Raw genomic sequence first — 13,577 nt, 5'->3', positions numbered from 1 at the left:
AGGAGTTTAAAGTTTCACATTAGGGCTGTCCACGGGTCGGTCCGGGTCGGGTTTGTGCCCAACCCGGAACCGACCCGACCAGATCGGGTCTCCAAAACTTGGACCCGCAGCCGACCCGCCGAAGGCAGCGGATCGGGTGGTCGGATGTCATCGGGTTCCGGTCGGGTATTGGTCGGTTTCAGACTGTATGAATGGTCGCCGGATTTTACAAAAATCGTCGCCGGATTTTGCCAAAATCTTTGGTTTTTGCTGGATTTGACCGGATCTCAACGAGATCAGGCCGGATCTTGAAGAGATCTCGGCAGATCTCGAATAGATCCGGCGAGATCTCAACGAGATCAGGCCGGATCTTGAAGAGATCTCGGCAGATCTCGAATAGATCCGGCGAGATCTCAACGAGATCACGCCGGATCTCGAAGAGATCTCGGCAAGATCTCAGTGTAACTCGAGGAGATAGGACAAAATCAGACCGGTAACCACTCAAATCGGCGGAGAATAGAAATTCTGAAGAGTTTTCCGGTCGGGTCGGTTTTTCTCGGTTTTTCATGCTCAAACCCGTCAACCGACCCGCCGGTCTCGGGTTTTCTGGGCGAAGATCCGCTGCCGACCGTCGCCGGCATCGGGTCGGACGGTTTTCGGGCCGGGTCGGACGGATTGGGCGGGTTGATCGGGTTCCGGGTCTGCTTGGACACCCCTATTTCACATGAGTAAAAAGATTGATGGATTTTTGGTGGTGTATTTTTTCCCCCAAAAAATAAAACCTATGCACTAGTTTGTAGAGTTGATAAAATTTTGGGAAAGTTTAAAAATTAGGATATATAGTTCTTTTTAAATTAAAAAAAAAAATTAAGGAGTTGATTTTTTATTTTTTAACATGTGTTTCTGTTTGAGTTTATTTTTGTAAATAAAATTCCTCTTTTTTGTTTAGATAAGGGATTAAAAAATTTGAATTCAATTAAAGGGTAATCAACATGTGTATGTTGGATGGTAGGATTCTATTTCAATATAGAGATATAGAAAAAAGATTGAGATTAAGATATGGATAAGGTTTTTTTTTTTTTTTTTTTTTAAGAGTTGTAGGCTAATACCTAGTCTTTTTTTAATTTGTTTTTTTTTTTTTTAAGGATTTTAAAGTGTATTTGAAAATTGAAAGTGTTGTAGTGGGATTAGTGGGTTTTGTGGGGATAAAAGAACCGAGCAGGAGTATTGGGCCGTGGGCCATGCCTGAGGATGCAGAGGAGTCCGAGGATAATCAAACAGTAAGATAAGTATATGGGTTAATAGGCCGAGGACAAAGACAAACAACAACGAACACGTAGTGTCTCCCGAGGAGCCAAACGTCCTCAGGGAGCATTGTTGAAGGTTGGCACCCGGCTGCCTAGAGAATACTATAAGAGGCAACCATACTTTTGAGGACAAGTTTCTGAGAAAGGAATCAACAGTAAACTAAGAAATATTTGAGAAGAAGGCTGTTGCTGTCACGTCCTAAACCCGATACCCGAATTTGTGATCATGACCAGCATGCTAATATCAAACTTAAACCTGAGATTAACAAGAGCCAACTTAACCTTTACAAAAGCTTCCCTTTTTCTTACTTTTTCATTCTTGTTTCTTTACTTAAATGATATAACTTTTCACTTGACATTCAGAGCATCTATACTGTACTCAAAGAATAACGTAATCCACCAATTACTCAAATTCTAAATTTCACATAATATATCTCTCAATGCTTTAAGGTACACAACTTTCATTAGATCCTAAAATACACAATACTATAAAGCTAAACATCAAATTGCTAATTTGTGATCTATACTTTTAAAACTAAAACCAGCTCCTTCCAAAACTCGACTAAGGCTCCCTCTGCTCCAAAATCAAACCTGTTGACTGAAAGAGTGGAGAGGTTGAGCTACACAGCTCAGTAAAGGTAAAATACACAAAGAATTTAATAAGAATGCATGTAAATCAAATCATTTCATTTTATAAATATTCAGATAGGAGAACATCTTTTCATGCATAATATTTTATACTATTCATAATAATGACTTATACGCTCTTCATCGGAAAAATAATTGTTCTCATTTTTCTTATCAGAATAATATTACCAAAACCTTTCGGATTGAACTTCTTTCATTTCTTACAAAGTTACCAAATATAATATTGACTATTTAAAATCATATACATACATACATACATACATACATATATATATATATATATTCTTATTACAAAATAATAATTTTAACTTAAACCATATAATTGGTAACTCTGTCTTAAACTATAAACATTTTAAAGAATAACAAAACTTTTCTTCATAAACTTCTTCTTATAAAATATTATAACTTTCATGATTATAAAGCTTAACGTTTCATAAAAACAAATACCTGATAACTTCTTAACATAAATTTGTACTCTCATCAGAAGCTTTATCCCTATAGAACACTAAAACATTTTCATCAAATTCTTTATCTTTAAAGCACAACAGAATTTCAAAAACTTTTATCTTTAAAAAACAACTTTTCTTTTCATCAGAAACTTATTCTTTTCATGAGAGCTTTCAACTTTTCATAATGCATTTAAACAAAATCATTCTCTCATGATCAATAAAATAATATAGTTGTTCATAGCATATTGGTTAGTCCATATCTGATAAGTCTGTACTTATGAGCATGGACGTACCGCCATCCTCAATACATACTTTGATTAAGCGCGGACGCACCACCATCCTCAACACATACTTTAATTGAGCGCGGGCGAACTGCCATCCTCAATACATACTTTGATTGAGTGTGGACGAACCGCCATCCTCAATACATACTTTGATCGAGTTCAGATTACTAGAGGACATAACCTGAAACATTTCTTACTTATATATCATACTAATATTCACAGTTTACATAACATTTTATAATAATAGCATTTCCATTCTTTTCTTTAAGCATTATGTGTCGTGGGATTAGTAATAGCATCTGTGCGCGTTGGAAATGAGACTATTGGGCTTAACCTCACTTGGGCTCACAACTTATTTATAAGGTGGGCTTTAGGATTTCCTATTTTGGGTTGCTCTCGGCACAGAGACTCAAAGTAATATCCTCTCTCCCTTCCTGAATAACTGTTTTTTTTTCTCTTTTTTCTGAACCCCCATTTCTTCCCCTACTTCTCCTATTTATAGCTCTAAGTTAGTGGGGAGATCATGATTACTGCCATTGTTAGTGCAATCGAAGGTCCAATATTATCTGTTGTAAGTGGATGTTTAGGTGAGAGTGGAATGCAGCGATTATGGTTTTGGAACTTGGTTCCAACTCAGGTTAATATGCTCGGTAGTGATGTTTCCTGAACTGTCGAGCATCCTATGGTACGTCTGGACAAGACTTCCTTATTTGTTCGGGAAATTTATGCCGAGCATCGGTTAGGGGTCGAGGCTTAAAACTCGTAATTTGTGAAGGTAGTTTCAAGCAGAATTTAAAGTAATGGGGTCGGGCCATTAGGCCTGAACCCAGGGCCCAATTGGGTCTGGGGACCTCGGTGTCGTACATTAGCCCCCCTTGATTCATACCCGACTGCCTGGAAGAATTAAGGAATTGACCAAGCCTTTTGGTTTTGAAAGCCCTATGGCCAGGGACTTATATGGTTATGGCTTCCCATTAATGCTCTTCTCAAAAGACGAGCTATTTTGGGGCGCCAGGTTTAGTTGTCATTATTGCCTGACGGTTCGTGAACCGAAGCGGCGCACTTGTCAGTTATCTTTGGCATTCGTGAATCGTGCCCATTTATTATTGATTAAACGTTCTCATGCCCTCTTCTGCTCCTATAAATAGTTCTTTTTAGAACATTCTTTCACTTTTTCACCTCTGATTTCTTGAGCATACTCTCTGCCGATCACTCCTTTGAGCGCTTACTCACCAGTCCAAAGTTCCTTTCTCCCTTAGAACCCAAAGTAAGTTCTCTTCCCTTTCCTATTCCTTCAACTTCTTTCTACGAGTTCCCTCTCACAGTATTAAATTTAAAAAATGAGTTACTCTTATCTCCTGGAGGCCCTGGCGGCTTTGGCCACCTTTAGGAAGAAATTTGATGTCCCCGGTGACATGGAAGTGGCTTACTGCCACGAGAGCGAAATCACTCTACACCAAGGGCGTGGTACAGCTTTTTTTCCTTTAATGGCAATTTTAGAAGGTGGGGTCAAGTTCCCCGTGGATCCTCTTTTGATTAACACACTTAGGTACTACAGGCTGTGTCCCAATCAGCTTTCTCCCAACTTTTATCGGGTAGTTAGCTGCGTTAGTAGATTGAATTACATCTTTAATTTACAGTTAGATCACCATGACATTAACCACATATATAGTCTCTGTGGGAACAAAACTTCCAACTATTACTTAAAAATTAGGGATAATCGGGTACGGCTGATATCATGCCTACCTGATTCGAATAGGAACTCGGCCGGAGAGTTTGTCCGGGTGCGCGGCAACTGATTTACCAGGGAGGTCCCCTGCCCTCTTTCACGGCATGAAGTGGGTTCGTACAAATCTCTGACTTAACCGTTCCCCCCCCCCCCCTCTTTTATTTTCTTTTTACTGAAGTAGTTTTTCATTACTGGCTGTTGATATAGCGCTTCGTTCTTTTGCAGACGGCAAAGTGTTCGTTCCGGACATTAGAACAGTCCATGTCAGAGACTTAAATTTCATCCTCCGTTTTGAGATATTCGTGCACTGGGACGGACAGCTCCGAGCCTCGCACCTGATCCTCGGAGTAGAACCCGTTTATTCCACTGGCAGTCCTTTAAACAGGCGCTGTTAGTTGACAATCCACTTTTGTCATACATAGACATTCGGTACGCAAATTTTCTGCCACCGAAGCTTACGACTGGCGAGGCGAAGGAGTTCAGAAAGTGTTACACCTGTTCGGACGAGCTAGCGCCTTTGCGGGACGAGTCTGCGGAGCGCGTGTCTTGGTGTCTTCGAGAGTTAGCTCACGAGGCTATTCAAGAAGAAACTCTTGTTCAAGAGCCCGCTCAGCCTGAGAACCCCGTTGAACCCAGGCTATTCAAGAAGAAGCTCTTGTTCAAGAGCCCACTCAGCCCGAGAACCCCGTTGAACCCGAGGCCCCTGTTGCGGAAGTCGAGCATCTTGCGCTTGAAGCAACCAACTTGTCGGCCACCGATACCCTTCTCGGCGAAGACATGGTGATCAAGAAGGTCATGACTATTGATCATTTCATGCTTGGTGCGTGGCAGGCCACTCAACCCCCACCCTCTCAAGTTAAACCCAGGCGCCTCCAACTCCACCCCCTTCTCAAGCTGGACGAGCCCGGAAAAGGCAGAGGGCTACCGATCAACCGCCCACGGGCCCGGGAGATGTAGCCACTCAGACTCCTCCCCGCCCAACAGGAGGTATCGTTATTCTTGAGCTGCAAACCCAGGTCGGGCCGGGTGTTGCGTCCTCCTCCCAAGCCGCGCCAGCGTGGAAGCCTAAGTTTTTGCTGGATGGCAAGCCTCTGCCCTCAACTGCCTGTGTGTGAGAGTGGGAGAAAGGTAAGGGGGGTTGCATTGATCAGACCCTAGCCACATGTCTTCTTCTTCCCGATGACATACATGCCTTTGAGGACGGGTCGAAGGAGTCCGTGGGGTGCTGGTTAGAGTGGCATACTATCGCGGTAACTCTTTCTTTGTCAATTACTTACCATTCCTTTCTTTTCATTTTCGTACTAATTTATTCGTTTGTCAGGCTGCTCAATTGGCTCATATCCTGGTTGGCCGTGCAAAGGATCTTGCCGAGGAGGTTGATCGTGAGAGGGGGGCAAGGGAGTCAGCTGCCAAAACGGCGAAGGAAAAACTAAAGGCAACTGATTCTGTCAAGAAGAAGGCTGCTACTGTGGAGAAGAATAGAGCATTGGCGGAAAAGATGTGCGCAGAGCTCTTGGCTAAGCAGAACGAAACAGACGTCAAGCTAGCTGAAGCAATTAGCCTAAACACATCCCAAGCCAAGGAACTCACCGACCTGAGGGCGGCTTTGGAGGCCTGTGAGGAAAAATGGTATAATGAAGGGTTTGTTGATGCCGAGACTTCTGCAGAACTGGTGGTGGACCAAGCTCGAAGGCTGGGTTTTGAGGCTGGGTGGTTTGCCGCCCTGCAAGCTTTGGGTATTCCCGAGGATTCCCCCTTGAAAGACCCCGGCCAGATTCCCTTTCCGAGCCCCGTTACTGCCGTGCAGGATCCCCCAGTGCCCGTTGAGGAGGAAGAAACAGTAAGCATGAGGGAGCTGGTGGAACAGATCAATGCTCATGCAGAGACAGATGAAATGGAAGTCACCAGCATCCCGAATGCACAAGACCTGCTCGGTGAGGACCTGCATTTTCCCATGGCCGACCAGCAGCAGCCTGAAGCAGCAGATCCGACTAGATCCTCCACCTGACTAAGTTACTTGCCGTTCAGCTTTTTCTATGGTTTTACTTCTTTTTACTGCATTTTTTCCATCTTTTTTTTTTTTTTTTTTTTAATTGGTAAATTTGCCTACGTCACCGGGTTGTGGTGACTAAACAATTTCCTTATTTCGCGGGGATGACCCGTAAACGGTTGCCGAGTTTTGGCAATGAGACATTAATTCTGCTTTCAATTCTGTTTTTAACTTTTTGAATGACCTTCTTTTCATTATGTGTTTGTTTGAATTATGTCGTGAGCGCTTCACTTTGACACTCGGTGCTGTCTTTCTTTATCTATTTTTGTCGTTATTTATTCTGTCGCATGTTTGGCCGGGAGTTGCCTGCACGATGGGTTAAATAGCGCCCCAATATATCGCGTTCATACAACTTGTGTTAGTTTTCCTGACTGTAAATGGCATGATGCCTCAAAACCTGGTGCACAGTTCTCCCCTGCTCGACGATTTTGGATGATCCGAGAATGAAATTACAGACGTTAGTATTTGTAAGGGTGTTAAGGTTTCCACCTGTTCAGCGATTTTGATCGAACCAAGAATGAGGCTTTTGTCCTTAGGTTTTTTTTGTAATGATAAGGTTTCCACCTGCTCGGCGATTTTGATCGAACTGAGAATGAGACTTCTGTCCTTAGAGTTTTTTTGTAACGATAAGGTTTCCAGCTACTCGAAGATTTTTATCGAACCGAGAATGAGGCTTCTGTCCTTAGAGTTTTTTTTTTTTTTTTTTTTTTTTTTTTTTTAAACGATAAGGTTTCCACCTGCTCGGCGATTTTGATCGAACCGAGAATGAGGCTTCTGTCCTTAGAGTTTTTTTTTTTTGTTTTTTTTTTATTCGTACAAAATATGCAATTTACTTAAAGTGCAATGACGGAATCGAAAATAGCTTAGACAAGTAACTTCATCATTAACTTGATTTTAGCAAAGTACAAGATTTCGACTTACATTCCCGTGTATGGATGGTCACGGATAAAACTTCTTTAGGTTGTGGACATTCCATGGCCGGGGGAGTGGCCTCTCTTCAAGGTCTTCCAGGTAGTAATCCCTCGCGCCTGCAATGGCGGTAACTCTGTACGGTCCCTCCCACGTTTGAGCTAGCCTCCCTGTAGCTACGTCCCGCATGTTTCCCACGACCTTTCTCAGCACCAAGTCCCAGGCGCTGAATTCCCTACCCTTTATATCTCGGTTGTATCTTTGGGCAAGTCTTTGTTGATACTCCGTGAGCCCTATGGTTACTGCCTCCCGGCATTCTTCTAACCAGTCCAAGTGCTCCATCATTAAATCGGCGTTCTGGACAGGGTCAAATACTACGACCCGTGCACTGTACAAACTCATTTCGGTCGGTATCACGGCCTCTACCCCATATGTCAAGGAGAAAGGGGTCTCACCCGTGGATCTTCTGGGAGTTGTACAGTAAGCCTACAAAACGTTAGGTAGCTCTTCAGCCCACCTCCCCTTTGCCCCGTCCAACCTTCTCTTCAACCCGTTCAAAATCGTCTTGTTCACTGCCTCAGCTTGGCCGTTGCTTTGAGGGTATGCCGGAGTAGAATACTTGTTCTTAATGCCGAGATTGCTATGGTACGTCTGGACAAGACTTCCTTATTTGTTCGGGAAATTTATGCCGAGCATCGGTTAGGGGTCGAGGCTCAAAACTCGTAGTTTGTTAAGGTAGTTTTAAGCAGAATTTAAAGTAATGGGGCCGTGCCATTGGGCCTGAACCCAGGGCCCAATTGGGTCTGGGGACCTCGGTGTCGTACAACATCAATATGTTTAAATCATATACATAAGTTTTCAAAAGTTTACGAACATATCTTTGTATAAAACATGATTATTTATCATATCTCTAATAAAAAACCTTTTAATGCATAATACACTTTAAAATAACTTCACGACTTACCAAATATTCGTATAACTTATTCCTTACCTGAACGCAGAGGAACCGAGAGCCCAAAGTCGAAGAAGGTTAGACTTGGGTACTAGTAACACCTAAACCAAATATCAAAACTAATTACTATCAATTATACCTTATCATAAACTTACACATTCATTCCAAAACCTATATCTTAGAATCAAGGAAATCCTAATCCCACCTCAACGAGGTTCCCACAAACATATCATGCATACATCAACAAATGATGTACCAAACTAAAGAAAAACCATCATTCTCATATTTATATCATATCTCCAAAGGAGCCAACTTCATTTCAAAAGGTTCTTTGAGATGAGACAATAATGCATGCATAAACACAAAATCCTTTAAACATGGTCATATAACCATATACACTCATATGGCAACATACAACATGTTAAACAAGACAGCAACATGAAAAAGCGATAAAATGGTTTAGAACCCCTCATTTGAGTAGTAAACCTTAAACCAAGTTATATAAAATTTATCTATGATCCATACATACCAAATGATAAGCATATTAATTTATAGCTCAAAACATTCACCCTAACTTTAAAATTAAATCCTTAAAGTCAGAGTTATCATTTACTGTTTATTGTTCATTTCAGCAACATATGGCTTATTTGTAAAATACAAATGGGCTATCTAAGCACATCCAATCTTCATGAAATTTTACAGAGCAACTCCTCTAGATATCTAGTAAATACCATATCAATTTCGGAATCAAATCATGAAACCATGATTTACTAAAAATCATACAAGACAACATGCTCAAATCTGTCCTGAAAGAATTTCATGCAACTTATAAATTAAACCACTATTTTTATATTGATCCAAATGCTGTGAGACCACTTCCATTAGAACCATATGTGTCTTAGAATTCATAAGAACTACTCCTAGCATTCTAATTCACTGTATACAATTTAATATATAATTTATCATGCATAAACACAGAATCTGCCACAGAGGCAGTTTTGGAACATTTTCTTGTAAAATGATAAGATGATTGCAAATAATCTTATTATCATATGGGGGTTTTTATACACTCATTAGACATGTTAGAAAACACTTATATACAAAAATCCTCATACAATAATGAGTGTTTTCTAACACTTATATACACCATATGATATAAGCACTTGCCTTATATCACACACACTATGGTACACTATTTCTTATGCCAAGTGCTTATAAAGCAAGGGTGGGAGGCGTCTCTCCCCGATGTGAGATTGAACAAAACCTTGAGGATTAAGCCTGCGTCCCGTGCCGCTAATTCCAAAGAGGACAATACCTGGTTGGGGTTCGAGACTAAGTTTCCTCCCACAATATATATATATATATATATATATGAAACTTAAATAGCAAACTATGCTTTATCAACAATTATTAATTAAAAAAAAGGAAGAATAAATAAATCTTTCAATTTTTTATATTTTCTTAATATAATTTATGAAAATAAAAATTCACATAAAATTTATTTAAATATTTTAAATTAGATTAATTATGACATTATCAGTTCAACCATTGATTCAACCTCAGTTGAACTATAAAATCAATAATCAATCATTTTTTCGGTTCTTTATTTGTTTTGGTTTTTAAAACCATGGTTTAGACCTTCCAATGCCAATATTTATTTTAATTTTTAACCACTCACAATTAATCATTTTCAGAAGAAAAAAAAAAATGAAATCTTTAGCATTATTGTTAATAAATCACAAATAATTTTCTTATAATCAAATTACAAATATTTTTCAAACAAAATTAAATAATAGAAATTATTATTTTTCATCACATTGAGGGAAGAACATTCTTATGAGCAAAATAAAAAAGTTGATTGTTATTTTATTTGTCCTTCCATTACTCTCCCATCGAGCAAACAAAAAAAAAAAATTTAATTCACATAAATCCACATGCACACACAAAATATATATATTATCTTCAATCAATTTCAAACCCATTAATAGTATCTAACTCACAAAAATCCATATATGTACAATCTCCAAATTACCTAAATCCATTAATATTATCATAAATATCAAGATCATAGAACACATAAAGTTAAGGGTCACTAGTTAGATTCGGTGGCACTTTAGAAACAGCTTCCTACAATGGTAAGTTAGGTCACAATAGGTCTTGAGCTACATGGCATTAGATCATGACCTACATTACCTCTCTCTCTCTCTCTCTCCATTTGGATTGAGGGGGAAGGAGGAGTAGAGTATAAGTTACCCAAAATTAACATATTTTTAGCCAACTCTACTCTACTTCCCTCTACTGCCCCTCTCTTCCCCACCAATCCAATGAGGCTCTCTCTCTCTACTCTACTTCCCTCTACTGCCCATCTCTTCCCCATCAATCCAATGAGGCTCTCTCTCTCTCTCTCTCTCTCTCTCTCTCCATTTGGATTGAGGGGGAAGGAGGAGTAGAGTATAATTTACCCAAAATTAACATATTTTTAGCCAACTCTACTCTACTACCCTCTACTGCCCCTCTCTTCCCCATCAATCCAATGAGGCTCTCTCTCTCTCTCTCTCTCTCTCTCTCTCCATTTGGATTGAGGGGGAAGGAGGAGTAGAGTATAATTTACCCAAAATTAACATATTTTTAGCCAACTCTACTCTACTTCCCTCTACTGCCCCTCTCTTCCCCATCAATCCAATGAGGCTCTCTCTCTCTCTCTCTCTCTCTCTCTCATTTACCAACACAAAGACTATTAAACTAAATCTTACATTCTTAACCCCTCCCCCCCCCTTTTTTATCTTCTTTTATATGTGATCTTGGTTTTGTGTGGAATAATATACTTTGGTGATGAATGATCATAGAAAATCAGTTTTTTTTTTTTTTTTTTTTTTGCATTAATTAATAGGTTTAGGTTTAATATTGAAATCAAAATAAATTTTTTGTTTTTTCCTAAAGAAAATTTTTTTATTAGCTTTTTTTAATTTAAAAACAATAGAAAATATATCAAAGTTATGTCATTTTTGGTAATTGTGGCAACCCGCTTAACAAAGATGGACTTGATAACAAATGAAATTAAAGATCTGGAATTGAAAAAAATAAAGTTAGAGGAACAACGAAAACTAACCAAAGCTAAGAGCATAATTTATAATTCAACCTTTCTATATATATATATATATATATATATTATTTTTTTTTTTTGGTTGGGTGGTGGAGATTTCGAAATAGTGTCTTTTTTACATCCATGTTTCAAAAGATATGCCATATGTTTTTGGGTAATCAACAATTGTTAGTAATTTTCATTAAATTAATAAATTTTCTAATTTTTAAGAAACACGTTTATGATCTTAATAGCTTATAATAACAAACATATCACATGCACAATTTGAAGGTCCATCATTTGGGATTTTATAAAAGAATGATTGGAGATAAATATAGCGTGCATGTCAGCGTATCTGTATTCACATTTTCTCAAAATATGGATACAAATAATATTTCACCTATCTCTCATTAACATGTATTTGAGTAAGGAGCTTTGAAACAAAATTTTGGCTTTTATAGTTGTAAGGACTCAATTTGTAACGATTCTAAATTTGTAATGGGTTCGAACGTTAAAGGCTCAAATAATAAATTTGTAGAGCGTGAATGTCAAAGAACTAGGTTAACTCCAAAAGAAAAACGATTAAACTTAACGTTTATAGATGGATTAACACTAATATAACGATCAATTTCTCCTTGAAACAAGTTCAGTTCTTTATTTCACACGGTTTTCTTCTAAGTACTACTCGTTTAGAAGTTCTAATCCCTTTTCTCAATGCATTCTTCCATGTTATATACTGCTCTCTTGGTGTCATCTTCACCACACACGTGTAGGTTGGGTTCGGGGGATCCCTTCCTGTCCCATCCAACACCTCCTGGAACCTCCAACCAGTAGCTGTAAGGTTGTCTCATCACTGTTCAGGCATCACCTCCACATTAATGCGGCCAGAGAGTTGGTTGAGAGGCAATTAATGCGGAGGCAGCTGTTGTTAAAGATATTTGTTTAACTTTTCTTTCTTACCCTTGGTCCCATGTCCCACCTTCAGTGGTAATGTAGCTCTGAAGTGTGTTTGCAACAATGTGGCGTTCAGGTCGTCCTTGGGCTCATACTGCCGATCGAGAAGGATTTTGTCCTCGGACGAATACTGAACTCACCTCACGTGATATCTACTCTCCTTTTCATTTGGTTACCCTTATAACCTGATATGGACTTCCTCGAACATTTTTACGTCCTCGGATGGGTCATAGGCCTAGTTAACATGATTTTAATAATTTATTGATTAACCGGCCCCCACAATATATATATATATATATATATTTTTTTTTTTGGGGGGGGGGGGGGGTGGGTTGGGTGTTAAAGTTTCTTTATGTGGGAAAATTAAAGAAGAACTTTCAATTTTAGCCAAAAAATTTAGGTCTGCAAATTATGTCTATTAAGGTAAAATTTCCAAATTTCTTTCAACAACTCATCCAGCTAAAATAAAACACATAAAACACCTTACTTGCTACTTCACAACACTAGGATAGATGAATAATCTTAACCAATAGAAAATTATCACCAGTACAAGAACCTAGTCGCATAGAAAATTAGAAACCCAGAGGCAACATTACAATTCATTCACTATTGGGTATCAAGAAGAGGTCAAATCAATCTCATTAATTATAGTATGATCTACACAGATCTTATTGAATGAAAATTGATTTCCTTGGTTGCCCATTCAAGGACTTTCGGTGAATGAAAAAGTGTTCGGTAAAAGTTGTAAAAAAATGTTTTTTTTTTTGAAAAAGTTGAATATTTGACTAACACTTATAAAAGTGGCGATTTGAATGATAAATAACAAAAAAGGACAATGTATATATAAAGTATTGTGAAAATACTTTCTAAAAAATTATTCTAAAAAGTACTTTCAAAGTTTCTAAAAAATTTATTTTTTTCTCACCAATATTAACTAACAATAATCTACCATTTAAAATTTATTGTGAAAGTATTGTGAAAATATTGTGATAGCTCTGATCAAAAAAAAGAAAAGAAAATATTGTGATAGCATTTCTCAATTTTAATTTCTCATTCTTTATTTTATTTTCATCCATATTTCCTTTTTTCCCCCCTTCTTTTTTCTCCTCTACACACGTACCCTTCTCTTTTATTTTCTTTTTTTTCCTTCTTTCCCCTTTTGTCCCTACCACTTCCTCCAGAACATTGCAGTGCAGAGCTCTCTTTCTTTTTTTATTTTTCTTCTTCCTTTCTC

The sequence above is a fragment of the Quercus robur genome, chromosome 12, assembly GCF_932294415.1.
Source record: "Quercus robur chromosome 12, dhQueRobu3.1, whole genome shotgun sequence".
NCBI lineage: Eukaryota > Viridiplantae > Streptophyta > Magnoliopsida > Fagales > Fagaceae > Quercus > Quercus robur.
Note: the sequence above shows the minus strand (reverse complement) of the source record.